This window comes from Balaenoptera borealis (genome assembly GCF_965194805.1).
Source record: "Balaenoptera borealis genome assembly, chromosome: 11".
NCBI classification, from domain to species: domain Eukaryota; kingdom Metazoa; phylum Chordata; class Mammalia; order Artiodactyla; family Balaenopteridae; genus Balaenoptera; species Balaenoptera borealis.
In genome coordinates, this window is record NC_138868.1 from 79757087 (window position 1) to 79773233 (window position 16147).

General features: G+C 40.6%; 1 long non-coding RNA gene across 1 annotated transcript; it reads left to right on the top strand.

Annotated features, from left to right (window-relative positions):
* The first annotated feature begins 3773 nt into the window (after nt 1-3773).
* On the top strand, nt 3774-14409 carry LOC309604958. Its single transcript, XR_014231173.1, has 2 exons — nt 3774-10570; nt 11383-14409. It is a non-coding gene; the product is annotated as an uncharacterized lncRNA (long non-coding RNA).
* The last annotated feature ends 1738 nt before the right edge of the window (nt 14410-16147 follow it).

Sequence of the window (16147 nt, forward strand, 5' to 3'; positions counted from 1 at the left end):
ACATTTGGCCTAACTACATCAATGTGCCATACACCAAATTGTTTAACATGTAGAACAAAATGGGAGGCTGGTTAAAAATTTACTTGAAAACATTTTGCAAATTGACTAAAACTTTAAAATTTTCAGACTTTCTTTCTGTTGATACATTTTGAATATTTTGAAAGCAAATTATACACAAATGACAATGGATGAAATGAAACCTCCTGGCCTTACTGTAAGTGACCTTCAGTCCTGGAGGTGAGAGATGTGGGACCGTGCAGATCTTCTCCGAGGCAGTGGTGAGTGTGAGCAGGCCCTTTATCTGCATCACCGCAGGGAACTCAGTAGCCCAGAGGCCCAGGGAACAAAGATAAGTGATGGGAGATCCAATTTGAAGTTGTCTAACAAGATTACCAGTAGTTTCTGCTTCTAGCACCTTATCCCAAGAAAAGAATTGAAGATGTGTGTAAAGATTTAGCAAAACAAGAACAAAAACTCTGGGAATAATTTAGTTTTCCAAAATGGGAGATTTGTAAATACAAATTTGTAATTTGTGATTACAAAATTAATTATGTAATATCTATAAAATAAAATACTATGCAACCATCAGGAATGATGTTAAAGAAGCATATTGATTGACATGAAAAGATGTTTATAATATTGAATACTCTTTGACGAAAAGACAGGTTACAAAGTTATATTCCTAGGACCAACCTCATGACTAACACAAAGCAGTACTGAGTAGCGAAACAATAATATTAAACATTTATCTCCATTTTTGTTAAAAAAAATAGCTAAATACATTTTTAAAAGAGAATTATAGACATTAAAGTGTTTACAGAGATTATCTCTGAGTGGTAGGATTATATGTGATTTTTATTCCTTTTTATTTATCTCTATTTGCTCATTTTTCTACAATGAGTGTGTATTACTTTTGTTAAGTTAAAAAATAAAAATAAAAAAGCTTCAGACTTGTGACTTATAAATCTCTATGTCTGTCTGTGAGTAGATGATATTCCTTCAGGGGATTTATATTTCTGCAGACCTTGTAAAGTGATGCATCTCCAATTTGAAACTTTGCTCATCACTTACTTTAAATAAGTACAGTTATTACATGTGATTTATATCTCATAAAGCCGTTTTTTTTTTAATTAATTAATTAATTAATTAATTAATTAATTTTTGGCTGTGTTGGGTCTTCGTTTCTGTGCGTGGGCTTTCTCTAGTTGCGGTGAGTGGGGGCCACTCTTCATCGCGGTACGCGGGCCTCTCACTATTGCGGCCTCTCTTGTTGTGGAGCACAGGCTCCAGACGCGCAGGCTCAGTAGTTGTGGCTCACAGGCCTAGTTGCTCCGCGGCATGTGGGATCTTCCCAGACCACGGCTTGAACCCGCGTCCCTTGCATTAGCAGGCAGATTCTCAACCACTGTGCCACCAGGGAAGCCCCATAAAGCCGTTTTTAAAATGTTACCTCTAGATTTTTTAGGGTACGAATTCTGTATGATACTGTAATGGTGCATACATGACACTGCACTTGTCAAAACCCATATAACTTTACAACACAAAGAGTTATCCTTGAAGTATGCAAATATTTAGAAGATCCTTTAGGAGGTAAGGGATCCCAGGATGGAATACAGAAAGTGACAAAAGAATCTAAAAGTGTTACAAGTCTATGAAAGAACCTCACTGAAAGGAATGGGGAAAATGTTGCTGACCTATGTAACCTTGGAAATGAATGGAGTCTGTAAGACTAAAGGAAAAAGGAACTGCACACAAACCTTGTAGTCTGATTGATAAAGTTGTTTCCCACAGTGGTATGTGTTAACAGTTCTGATACCACCATGAATGTCTGCTGAAACTGAATAATTAACTAAATTGATGAGGGACCGTGACAGCCAGGTTTCTCACTGTTAGAGCAGGGGTTACAGAGAAGCAAGGGGAGGAGGCTAAAGTGATCCACGTGGTAATGGGTTAGAATTGGAGACACTGGTATGAACTCATGTTTAGTTTAATTTAGACACAAGTGATTATGTATTAAAATATTTATAGATATGTGTATATACATGGGTTAGTATACACACATGTATTTCCTTGCTCTGTCAGCTAAGAGGGGTTTTAAGCCCTCTTAAGCAACAGCAACAAATATTCTTACTCCCCCTCACCTTTCTTACACAAATAGTAGCATATTATACACACTGTTCTGTACCTTGCTTTTTCACTTAATATATCCTACATATCTTCTATATCAATATATAAAACTCACAATTTTTTTCACAGCTGCACAGAATTGGGTTGTGTGGATATAACATAACAGCTTCCTATTAGTAACATGTATTATTTCCAATCTTTTGCCATTTCAAATAATGCTGTAATAAATCCCCTGATACATGCATCATTTTGTACATACACAAGTATATCTATAGGCTAGAGTCCTTGAAGTGAGAATGCTGAATTAAAGGAAAGTGTACAAGCATTTGTAATTTGATGAATGACTACAAACAAATTTTAGAGCTTAGAGGTTGTTCCATTTTCATACTCCCACCAGTAAATTATAAGAGTGCCAGTTCTACCTTACCAACAGAGTGCAATGTCCTGCTTTTGGCATTTTGCCAATTCAACCGGTAAGAAATGATACCTCTGCAGGTTTAATTTGTATGTCACTTATTATAAGTCAAACTGAGCATCTTTCATAAATTTAAGGCTCATTTGTATTTCTTTTAATTTTCCATTCAGGTCATTTTCCCATTTTATTCTTGAGTTGCTGGATTTTTTTCTCATGAATACGAAAGAGTTCTTTATGGGAAATTTGTTCTCGGTCTGTGATACAAGATGTAGAAACGTTTCCCAGTTTGCCCCTAGTCTTTTGACTTTGCTTAAGATATTATGCTGATATGTGAATTTTTTTTTTAATAGTCCTATTTAACAATCATTTTAATCTTTACTTAGGAGAAAATATCTCAACTGCTCCAGGTCTCTGGACCCTTAGAAACATCATGTGATGTCAGGCCCCTGTGTTTTTGTAGGATTTATCTACCTTTCTGGGATGCAAGTGTCTTGCTAAGGCATCTAGATCATCAGCCATTTCCTGCTCACCAGGTCCAATCACTTGTGAATCTAAGAGTGATTCAAGACAGGTCTCAGTTAACCAAACCTGGAGATTTGGGTGTTTTGTTTTGTTTGTTATTATTATACAGATCATGTAGGACCTGCATGGGCTGCCCTATAATTTGGCCATGGGGAACTCGTACTTATCAGCTTCTGCCAGGCCTGTAGGTCAGACTATTCTGAAAATGATTCTGACCCTTGCTGCCTATTTTTGTCATGATACTTACTTTGCATCCATCCATTAGTGGCCTCTACTGAGCCTCTGCCATATGCCATGTGTCATATTTTTTCTCCCCATAGAAGTCAGGGTGCTCGTTTCAATTGAGTTATTTCCTGACAGCCACTATAGCAGTATTCAAAGATGCTGGTGCTCTCCTTTCCAGTACTTCTTAAGGTCTTGGTGGTTTCCCATAGCTGTTGGTGAACAGTGTCTTCCAGCCCTTCGAAGGACATAGCTAGGAGATGAGCAAGCAGCTCACCATTAAAAATTTACCCCAACATTCCTATCTCCTTAAGTCTTTGAATTATTTCCTTCACATTACACTAAGGAATTTCCAGCTTCTCAGCTTCAATTGGCATGGGTAAGCCAGGGCAGTCCACAAAAGCGGGTCCATGTTTGCACATTGGTGAGAATGACAACTCAGACGTGGCTAAGACTTCCCTCACTTAGTTTCAGAATTGCTGCAAAATATACACAAATGATTAAGGATACATGTTGGTGTAAGCCGTCAGATACCTAAGGATCCCGACTGTTAATCACAGAGGTGTACCCTAAGTTTGGTGGTCTCAACAGCTCTCACAGAATAATGAATTCATCAGGTCAATAGAGTTTAGAAACACAGCTGGCTATCTTCCATATCAATTTAGGCTGAAAGAACGAAAGCCCATGCCATGATTCAGGGGTCCACTTATTTCCATGAAAGGAATTTCTTAGTCAACTGCAGATACAATAACCTGGTTTCTGCTGCTTTTACAGCTTTCTACATCATCAGGCCAACTTGAAGATTTGTTGCAGCAGGTCTGGGCAATAGTTTGCCTCAGTTAGCTTCAGTGGGCCAGCTTTTAATATAAAAATGGAGCATACAATTAAATTGCCCCTAGCCCAGTAATTTCAGAATCTCTGGTAATTTCACCCACATTGATAATTTCAGTCTAACCTAAAATTTTAATATTTCCTATTTGACCCAGCACCATCAGAATACCACTTAGGTATTCCATCTTTTTTTTTTTTTCTCCGAATATAAATTAGCAAAACAATCTCCCCTCAGTTTGACTTTTTAAACTGGCCACTCAGGGCATGCTGGGCTCTGATTCTAGTTATGTTTTGGCAAACAATGGAGGGCAGAGGGCAAGTGAAGAACTGACTCACTCTTGCAAGCCAGCTAAGTTGTTGTAGGGTCTTCAAGTAAGTAAGATAGATTCGTAAGAAGGGAAGCAGGGCAACTTTCTTTAGCGAGGGAGGCTCAGAATATGCTGCAGATTCCATACACAATCTATTTCAATATGGGGGCAACATTCTTTTCCAGACAGAGTTCTAACTCCCTTTTTAGAAGTGGGGAATCTGTGAATTCAACTAATATAGTTTGGCAATCAATAAGATCCAACTTTTAGTTTGGTTTCATCTACCTTAGCCCAGTGGCTGCAAAAGACAAGTGTTTTTAAGTACCATCACAGAAAGTTTTTTGTTTTCAGCTGATCCTTGGCCAACAATTTAGGACTCTGAGCTGGACGTTTTCTTTCTTTAAGCAGTCCAGCAGTAACTACCCACTCTTATAGTTCTTCAATTCCTTGTGGCTTTCATACTGTTCTGTGTCAGTTGCCACTTGTTTCTCCAAAGTCTTGTCTTTAATGAGCAGATCAGATGATCTTCTGGTTAACAGTTTTGCCACTGTGTGGCATGGGCTCTCAGAGTTCCATCCTTTAATACTAGATGGATTTTTATTGCTGTCACCACAGAGAGTCCAAATGATGAATCCCAGGTTCTGAATGCTTCCTGAGAGGCTTTTGCCTGCAATTGCTCCTGTCATTGATTTCTATACGAATCAAGGTTCTTTTTATAAGTAACAGAAACAAACTCAAACTATTTTAAGCAGAAAACATTTATTTTTTAAAAAATGTGTGGAGTCGATCATAGACTCTGCAGAAACCAGAGGATCAGATTTAGAGGTTGCAGATGATCTGGGAACCATGCCCAAACTCATGCTATGGAGGGAGTCTGCTGGGTACACACACTGCCACTTGTACTACTAACGTCAAGTCTTGGACAAGGACAAAAAATGTCTGTGTTTGCTGCCTCTGGGAAGTGGTTGCAGGAACCACCACTGTGGCCACCTGTGTCAGAACAGAGGCAGTATGGTCTCTACTTTTTTGTATCACTAGTTTCCAACTCAAAGTCCTGGAGAGGGGCATCTAATGCGGAGGACCTTGAGTACATGCCTCCACTCTACACGGAAGACTGGTAGCCTGGAAAAGCAAATATCCAGCATTTCACCTTCTGTACTGGAACTGGGGGTTTGCAAATATAGGAAGCGGTGCTTGGATGCTGGGAAGCCAAAAGGAATGACAAATGACCAGTTAGGCTTATAAGATCAATTGACATTTACAAGAAGAAGAGATTTCTCTTTCGAACTCCTCAACAGTAAAAAGGGCATTCAAGGTCTCCATTTTACTTACTGGCCTAGAGTGTATTTTTGCTCATCTTTCCTTATTTGCACTGAGTAGGACAGAAGGAGTAAGAGGATTCTTTTAAATCAAATGACTATATTTTGTTTGGTCTCTGTACTTTATTGATATACTGAACCTATGCCATTTTCAAGTATGAGATTTTATACAGATTAATTCCAATTTTTTAATTTCCTCTATGTTAAAATGCTAGAAAAATAGCAGTCATGAAATAAAATAATAGAAACACACTCTTTAAAGAAAGTTTTATTTTTGCTATTTGCTGGTACAATATCCTAAGCCTTCCTGCATTTGCTTTGCTTTGTTTCATTTTAAGTAGAACTGATGATGGTCCAGTCTTTACGCAGGAAATTGGATTTAGTGAGTGGCAGTCACAGCCACACAGCGAGTCCTTAAGTGGCAGTCCATTTCCAACACTAAGCCTCTAGACATCACACTAATCCCAGCAATATGAGAGAGAAAGCCTGATCAAAGCCCATTTGGAGAAAGAAAGAAAATAATCCCAAACTGCTCCTTTGATGTCACATTAGGCCATTAATACACATCACATCTGTTTAATTTAAAACTTCTGCCTAGTGCTGGTACGACTTAATTGCACACCTCTTGAGACCCAGCACTAAGTTACTGTGTACTTGGATGGGAAACATGATTTGTGCCATAGTCAATGATGAGGTTTAGCGTCAAGTCCATAGTCATGCATTCTCTACACTCTCCGCTGACCTGACTGCATATCCCTCATAATGTCTTCAGAGGATGATGGGACCATAAATCTGTCCAAAGATGGGTCTCTCCACCCTGTACTGCCCTCTTCCTGGACGCTGCCTTTTGATTCCCTAGAGTATAATGAGAAGTCTGTTAAGTAAGTGTCTCTTCTCTCTCTCAGTGGGCTGGTCATTTCCTTCCTGCCCTTACTCTGTCTCATGTTGGGGAGAGTAGGGTCGGTTGTTAGGCTTTTAATGGTATCTTTAAAATATTTCCATCCTTCAGACTCTGATCTCTATTCATATTCCAAGTACTTTTACAGCATGGTCCTTTTTTTTTTTTTTTTTTGATTATAGAAAGTTTCTCTTACAGATTTTATCAGGCTTTGTGCAAACACTGGAGGAGGAGTTGAAATAATTGAAAAAAATTAAAGAAAATACAGGGCTTAAAAATTATATGAAATGGCATCATGAACTATGTTTACCTCTAGCCATCTTGGGAAATGCAGAAATGGCATGTCAGACTTAGCAGAAACGAGCTCATGCTTTCACCTCTTGTCTCTATAGACTAGCAGGAGAAGCAGCTAGACATTCATAAGAAGAAGCTGGAAGGAGAAACCAAAGGTGCTATAGAGGGAGTAGAGTTATGTGAACAGTTCTGAGTCAGGGGTAAGGATGCTGAATATGAGAAGGTGGTGTGGATGTGTGGGAATTGGCGCTCTTGCAAAAGGGACATCTGATGTGAGATGACCAGCATGGTCTGAAACTGTGAGCCTTATGCACAATACTTAGGAGTTTATAGACAACTGGAAAAAAAAAAAAGAAAGAAAGAAAGAAAAAAAAAGAGAGTTCATAACCATTTGGCACTCTTCTCTCAGTCCTCAAAGGTAGTATAAGCTTTAGATGAGCTCCTTTTGTTGTTAGCATACATAGGAGATGGAAAAAGAGAGAATGATAATGACCAAAACATAGGCCAATGTCAAGGCTAGCTAGCTTTTCTCGAGGTCATTTAGTGAATTCCGACTGAGATCAACCTATTAGGTTAGAGCATCTTAAACTTCTCCCAAACAATCTCAAGCAAAAGGAAAGCGAACACATATCTTTGGCAATTGGAGAGACGATGCCAGCACTGCAAGCAAAATTTTTTTTAAAATGCCCTGTTTTATCCTAAAAATTTGTATAAATGTTGCATTCTATTCATACTGTGGTCTTTTTATATAAAATATTTTAAGTTAAAGACCATTTAGCAAAATCAATCCTTCCAGAAATTGTGTTCCATTAGTCTATGATTTTGCAAAGTCCATAGCCCACTGCCAAGGCAATCTCTGAGAGGGCCACACTATCCATTTGAGAAGCAGATGAAGAGCAATTAGTTCAATTCCAAATGTTGTATCTGAAAATACTGTGACTTTCAGTTAAGTGTATTCGACCATTTAGCCAAATATTTTGATAACCTGTAGAAACCCAGGGAATATAATTTTAAACTTTGGCCTGCTTTGCTCTCAGTTGAGCAAACCGAGCTTTGCATGACTCCTTTCCGCCAGGAGATGCTTAGTTCAATCAGAGGCATTGCTCACTCTCAAAATTTGATCCAAATCTGGAGTTAGTGTTAAATGACACCATGTGTTTCCTCTGGTTAAATAAGGTCAATAAATCATGTTCCTTTTGTTTCAGAAAACTAAGATATTCAGTCTTCTCATGTTGAAAGAACACTAATTGTGAATTTAAGAAATTTGGAGGGGGAGCGGCAACTCAACACTGCATTTACTGTGCCCGCTCATCTTTCCTTCAGAATTCTGGGGTATTTGAGAAGCAAATCTACTTTTCTTATGGCCTAAAATATGTCCAAAAATGTTTTGAGAAATGACAGCATTGTTAAATAGGCATGCAACCTCCCAAGAAAAGGCAATATTATTTGAATATTTAAGTGAAAATTTAAAAATCATCTATAACTGAATGAATGCCAGAGATGAGGTTAAACATGAATTCCTTCCTTTGAAAATTGAAAACTCTGGCTTCCCTGGTGGCACAGTGGTTGAGAATCTGTCTGCCAATGCAGGGGACACGGGTTCGAGCCCTGGTCTGGGAAGATCCCACATGCCGCGGAGCAACTAGGCCCGTGAGCCACAACTACTGAGCCTGCGCGTCTGGAGCCTGTGCTCCGCAAGAAGAGAGGCCGTGACAGTGAGAGGCCCGCGCACCGCGATGAAGAGTGGCCCCCGCTCGCCGCAACTAGAGAAAGCCCTCGCACAGAAACGAAGACCCAACACAGCCATAAATAAATAAATAAATAAATAAAATAAAATAAAAAGAAAATGAAAACTCATATTTAAGCCTCTATGGTCATCAAAACTCCACCATCCAATATTAATATCCCTGTAGTACCCAATATTGATTCTGCATGGAAATATGTGGAGAAGGAGGGGGCTGCTAAAGATGAAAATCTCTTAATTGAATATAAATAATTTAACGGTTCCAGAATTCCCAGAGTAACTTATATCTACATAAGTGTGGATTAAAGGTGGGGAGGAAAGAATGGTAGATGTAAAATGCAGTAATTTGCAGTTTTTTTGACCCAAAATCTAGCCTGAGTGACTTCAGTGTATAAAAGATCAAATTAAGAAAGTGTTGTCCTCTTGTTTCCAATGCCTCATCCTTTATCTGGATTCATCTTCCGGTCTGACCTGTTCTCCACAGTCCTCCATAGGCCAAGGAGATAATCCACGTGATTGGGAAACTTTCCTTCCTGACTACTAAAGGAACTTATTCATTCCACAACCAGACCTCTAAGTGCCAGGGACTGTGCCAACACAGAAACAGTAGAATGTCTCTGGCCTAAGGTTTCCTAGCCTAGTGAGGGAGACAGATAAATAAATAGGTAAATTTAAAATGTGAGTTCTCTGCCTGAGGTAGAAACGTACAGGGTGCTCTGGGAACACAGAGGGGGGCACCAGACCTAACAGTAGGTGTCCAAGGAGGCAAATGCAGAGTAGATACAGAACCAAGGCCTCAGGTTCCGAAATGCCCGGCGAATGTCCTGGTGAAGACATTGATGTGGGATCAGAAGGGGCAGTGTGTGTGGCTTTGGCTGTTGCCCCACCGTGGGCTTGCTCCACGCAGGGTGGGCTCTGCGTCATCCGGACAAGGTCACTTTCAACTGATGGGAAAAGTTTCAACTGATGGGCAAAGAGGGGTAGAGCGTGGAGAGCAGCTTCCAGTTCAGGGAGAGGAAAACATTCTCCAAGGAAGCACCAGATTCCTGAAACGTGTCCAGCCCTTGTGGAAAAGATACAGTTTGGGCTGCGATTCAAGCAGACTGCTGAGGAGCTTCAAACGCTCGGACTTGGCAGTTCAACTCAAACAGCTCTCTCAAGCTCTTCCTATTCAACTGCCGCTTCTAAGGCAAACTCATTGTTTACAGCCTGGCGGAGCTGGAATATTGTCGAAAAAACAAACTTGTCGTGACAGTTGGGGTTTGTAACCACCCTCGGACTTAAGCTAGAGGCGCACTGGAGGAGCTTCCAGCACGGCGGCCTGACGGCTTTCTGCGGGCCCCACGTGTCTCCCCCTGGGTGAGGCTGAGGGGAACCTGGGTCTCAGATTTGCGAGCGACTCCTTTTCGGTGAACACCAGTCTCACCTGCCACGTCCCTAAGGCCACCTGGAACTGCAGTGCCGCCGTTTTCCACCGCATTTCCGCAGACCCCAGCCTTGCAGGTCCTGCACACCCCGCCGCTCCTTGCACCGCCAGGCACAGGGTGGGCGGGGCATCCGGGTGGGGGCGGGACCCTAGGCAGCGGTGGGCGGGCCCGCGCCCTAATACCTGCCTGCACCTGGGACGGGATCTGGGCTCAGCCTCGCGGGCCTGGGCGGTGCCACCAACGCTGCAGGCAATCAGGCGACCGGGCCATTCCACTTGGGAAGCGAGTGTCGTAGCCCCAGACAACGGACTCTGTGCTCCTAACCCGACGGATACCTCGCTCAAGTGACGAGTCTCGAGACAAAGTTCCTCATCCACAAAATGGGGTCAATGATCCTTACATTTTAGAGCTGTTTGAGGACTAAAAGAAAGATGTGTCTAAATTACCTACGTGCCTAGCACTGGTAGGTACTCTTCAGAGTTAGTTTCTTTCCACATTCAGTAGTTCCCGAGGGGCTGTTAGTTTTCAGTTTACATTGGGGATGTAATGTAAAATAACCCTCAAGAAACGTGTTGGTCCGTGGAGAAGACAGACAAGTGAACGGGTAGTGGGGAGTACAGTAACGGCAGGATTGCTGGGCGCTCCGGGAGCACCCGGGAGAGGCCCCTAAACAAGTTTCAAGGTGTCAGGGGAGCCTTCCGACAGGGGAAAAAATATCAGAAGGCGCTAGCCGGGCAGAAAGGGCTGAGGAGGGAGAAGAGGCTGCAGTTAGAGAGATCAGAGATGGGATGAAAGCAAGGACAGAGGGAAGCCGACTGGAAAGGTGAAATTACAGGGCCGGACCATGGAAGAACTCCCAAATTATAAAACTTTAGTGACTGTAGATTTTTATCTTCAAGCCAAGGGAAACCATTGAAGGACTTGGACTTTAGAAAAATTCCTCTGAGTAGAGATCACACAGATGCAAGGTACAATCTTACTTCCAAGTTCCTCACCATTAGCAACATCATTTGAGGGTCAAATGAAGAATTCTTCTGGAGTCTAAAAAAAACTATTTGGAATTTTTCAGGTCAGGTAATCCTGAGTTCTCAGAAACAACTAGAAGGATTTGTTCTTTCTCTACAAGTGGGATAGAGTTGGGTTTTAATATCCCCTCTACTAATCAGGCTTGGTTCCAAGGCAAATTTGATTGCTCGGTTGGAAAAAAAAATTAAACTTTTGTATCTTCATTACTCAACTCCCTCTTGGTAAACTTGCTTTCTCCCTCACCTCCAGGTGCCTGGATGCTGGGATCAAGAAGCTACCAGGCAGAGAAAAGTGTTATCAGGCTTGCATAAGACCAATCCCTCCCTAAAGATGTTCTGGAGACCAAGCCAAATAAGGTGGAGTTGGGCAGGGTGGAGGCTTCAGGCTCAGGCTTGCAGGCTGGCTTGGAGGATTAGAAGCCCTGAACAATTTAGAGGGGTTATTCCGCTCCCTTTGTTTCCTGTTAGGTGATATGTGAGTTGGTTATGTTTTTATTTCCATGATATGCCCCTGAACATTGCTTTTGAAACAGCAGTTTGCAGGATTAGCTAATAACCATGCTGCTGTCCTTGTTTAAACCCACTGAACAGTGATTTAATGTCAGATTGCTCTGTGCAAGCTTCAGGTGCTCTCCGCCTAGCCCTAGCCTTGCACGGGGAGGGTCACTGAGTGGGTTTGGGGAGGAGTTATTTGGCTTCTCCTGGGAGATCCTCCAAGTGGGGGAGTTGTGAGAGAGTGAGTCTTGTCAACATCAACTCTTTTTTTTTTTTTTCCAGTTGATTATATGGGACACAATGCAGATCTGGAATTTAGCTTTGAGCTGCTCCTAATTTGTTCTGCGATCTGGGATTATTTCTTCCATTCTCTGAGGCTTAGTTATGAGAGTTTGACTAAGTGGTGGAAGTTTCCTTCTGGCCCTAGGAGGGTCTGGGTCTTCAGAGTAGTCAATGTCAAATCCCCGCGTTTAAAGGCATAGCATGAAATTATAATCTAATGAACTCTTCTCAGACACTTCTCTGGGTCTACGTCTTTGTCTGTCAACCAGTCTTTGCCACTGCAAATTGATTTCTAAGTGAAACTGCAAATCTTGCCAAATATACAGGATTACATAAAGTTGATAAAAGTAATGTTGGAGATGGCAAAGCCTTTGACCAACAAAATTTAGCCAGGTCAGAGTACCTAAAAACTGAAGGAAAAAATCAACAAGGAAAGCGCTTCAAAAGAGAATTAATTAGCCAAAGATTTAATAGAGTTCTTTGGGGAAAATTGGTGAAGCCCATTCACATTCTTATAAAAATGATCATTCTGTAAAAGTCAAACATGATTATGAAGGATATCAGAAAGTGATGCCAATAAAGTAGTAAATTCTTGATTTTTGGAATTATAAACTATGATAAAATATATTTACTTTTATAATTTCATTATGTTTTTCAGATTAAAATGCAATCAAACTTCTTTTTCTATGACATGAGTCCATTTTAGATGACCATTTTTGGATGCCAATATCTCCTGTATTTATTAATCTTCCACTTCGTTTCCAAAAGGATTTGAGATGTCTTGCATTCTGTGTTGAATATCAGTATATTCTAAATTCTTTGCCACCAAAGGGATCCATTTCCTAATGCCTCTCTTATGGTCTTCATTTTTTAAATATATTTTGCCTACTAATTGGCACTTTTAAAGTAGTGGTTTTTCCTATGTTAAATAAAATTTCGTATACTTGCTTCTGATTAGCACCTCAGATAGTGGCTATAATCATAGCTAAAAGTCGAGGTGTCCCTCTGGCCCCCAGTCATACTCAGTGTTGGACACCATGGGCTTAGGGAAGAGAGAGGGCTTCCAGGGCTTGGTCAAGACATAAGATCCAAGCCATGAAGAAGGGGGAAGGTAAGACAAGAAACTCAGATGATAATATGGTCACTCAGCTGTGACTGGCCTATCGAGTAATAGGTCTGACTAAGTCTTTCCAAGTCTGGGGCGTAGAAGAGAGTGAGTGGAGGACATTCTTAATTTATGCCCAGCCTGCATCAGTACTGGTTTGGGAACCAGTTCAGGTCTGAGTGCCAGTGAGGTGAATAGGAGAGACAGTGAGAAAAACGTCAAGTTTGAGTAGATGGGGAATTTAAGATGAGGACTAAACGACAAATGTTTATGTTTTGTCTTCCATAGCATACTCAGGGGAAGTTCAATTTATTCCAGGCAAATTTTTTCTTTCATCTTTCTTTTCTGTCTAGATCTGCTTTCTCCTGTCCTATATCAGTGACTTGGGGAGGTATCCTGCATGGTAGTGATGAAACCAGCTTTGTTAGTACAGTTAGCGGAAGTGTAAAGTCCTTTCCAACCCTACTGTTCTGTGTTTAAGTGCCACAGGTAAGGAGAAAATCGTGAGTATAGCTTTAAAATGTTTAAAAATAATTATAAATAGTAATATTGACACAAGAACACTTAGAGAATAGAAAAAAGAAAAAAAATCACCTAATAACTTCACATCCTTAAACCACAATCAATATTATCATTCTGGTGTGTTATCTTATTTATTGTTTTATTTGTATGGTTTTTGCTTTATTATGTATTTTTGTATCATTTTCTCACTTACTCTTATATCAAAAATATGTTTCCATGTTGTGATTTGGTCTTGATAACCATTCGTTTCAGAGGGCACACAACAGTCTAGTGACTAAATGAATCATAGTTTTCTTACTTTATTATTGGACATTCATGTGGCTTTAAACTTTTTGTTTTTGTCTTTTTAAGATATTGTCTTTGAACTTTTAGAGCATATTGTTTCTTGTAGACTTAAAATGAGTGGGAGAAAAAAATAATGTCATTAATTCACTCAACAAATACTAACTGAATAAGACACCATATTAGGTACTGAGAATAAAGGCTTCAAGGAAAGACCCAGTTATTCTTCAGTCGTAGTACAAGTTGTTGGCAGATCAGTTTTACACTTACCCTGATTAACCAAAGACAGCGTCAGATCCACACTTCTGAAAGCCAGCAGTCAGGTCTAGGCTCCCTCCAGTAATCACACTTTCACAGCTAAAGGTCAGCCAATCCCTATATACTCCACATCTGAAAGTCGGCTAGTCCCTGAAGTTTGCACTTCCCAAAACTTTATATAAGATTAACTCTAAAAAATTTTGAAATGGTAACTATGTGAGATGAAGGTTATATTACTTACTTGATTGTGGTGCTGGTTTCACAATGTATCTGTATATCAAAACATCAAGCTGTACACCTTTTTTTAAAAAAATAAATTTATTTATTTTTGGCTGCATTGGGTCTTTGTTGCTGCGTGCGGGCTTTCATTAGTTGCGGCAAGCGGGGGCCACTCTTACTTGCGGTGCGCGGGCTTCTCATTGTGGTGGCTTCTCTTGTTGTGGAGCACGGGCTCTAGGTGTGTGAGCTTCAGTAGCTGTGGCACGCGGGCCTCAGCAGTTGTGGCTCGCGGGCTCTAGAGTGCAGGCTCAGTAGTTGTGGCACACGGGTTTCGTTGCTCCGTGGCATGTGGGATCTTCCCAGACCAGGGATAGAACCCGTGTCCCCTGCATTGGCAGGTGGATTCTAAACCACTGCGCCACCAGGGAAGTCCCTGTACACCTTAAATATATGTAATTTTTACTTGTCAATCAGATCTCAATAAAGCAAAAAAAAGAAAAAAAAGATTAACTCTAGCTTTCTGCTTTGTTTAGAGAGACACTGCACAGCTCTCTCTTGCTTAGCAAGCCATAAATTAAGCTTTTTGTTTTGATGGCTTCTTCCTTTCAATAGCAATATCAAGCATAACACTAAAACTAAAAATATTCCTTTCCTTTAAAGACATTATGACTTAGGGATAACTCACCTACACCCAAAAAACTATTATAACTTGGTATGCTGCAAGAGAAATACTAACAAAGAACCACATGCACTCAGAGGAGAGTCCTTCCTACTAGGAATTTCAGAGAAAGCATCACACAATAGCCCTAGAAGGAGGTATATCTAGAGTCGCTCATACCTAGGAATGAAAATATCACAGTAACAATCACAAACTAGGTGTTTCTGTTTTCATATTGTATTAGTCTGCTCAGGCTGCCATAACAAAATGCCATGAAGTAGGTGGCTTAAACAACAGAAATTTTTTTTTTTCACACACACACACTGTATTTTATTTTTACAAGAGATAAATAGACTGACACCAAGCATTGTACATGGATGACCACAACAAAAGCAACAATGATTGCAATTACCAAACACGAAACACACTCATACTATGTCATAATATTGACATTCAGTTCGGTAATCCTCCACTAAACAACAGAAATTTATTTTCTCACAGTTCTGGAGGCTGGAAGTCTGAGATCAGGATGCCAACATGGTCGGTTTCTGGTGAGAGCTCTGTTCCTGGCTCACAGATAGCTCTTTTTGCTGTGTCCTCACATGGTGGAAAGAGCATGCTCTCTGGTGCCTCTTATAAAGTAACTAATCATATTGGATGAGGCCCCTACCCTTAGAACCTCATTTAACCTGAATTACTTCCTTGTGGTTCCTATCTCCAAATACAGTCACATTGCAGTGGTTAGTGTTTGAACAGATGAATTTGGGGGAGGACACAATTCAGTCCATAGCACATACGAATTTCAGAATGTCACTCAAATTACAAGATGCTTATAAATTATAGACTTGACAAAACTTAGGAAGAGATTTGAAATATATTTAGGAGAGAAGAAGAGAGAGAAGTTTGAGGGTAGGGTGTTTTACAGATTCCTAGATTTGATGACTGGAAGTAGATTAGTGAGTGCAGAAGAAGAAACAAGTTTGAAAAAAAGATAAATAGTGGAATATGTGGATGCTCTACCTGTGGAAATTCAGATAGGCACTGACTTTGGAACAACATCTGCTGCAGTGGCCAGCCTCCGAGATGGCCCCCAACAATTCTCACCTCCAGTATTCATGCCCTATGTAGTTCCTTCCCACACTGACCTCTGTAACCAACAGGATATAGCAGAAATGGTGGTGTGTGTCTTCCAAA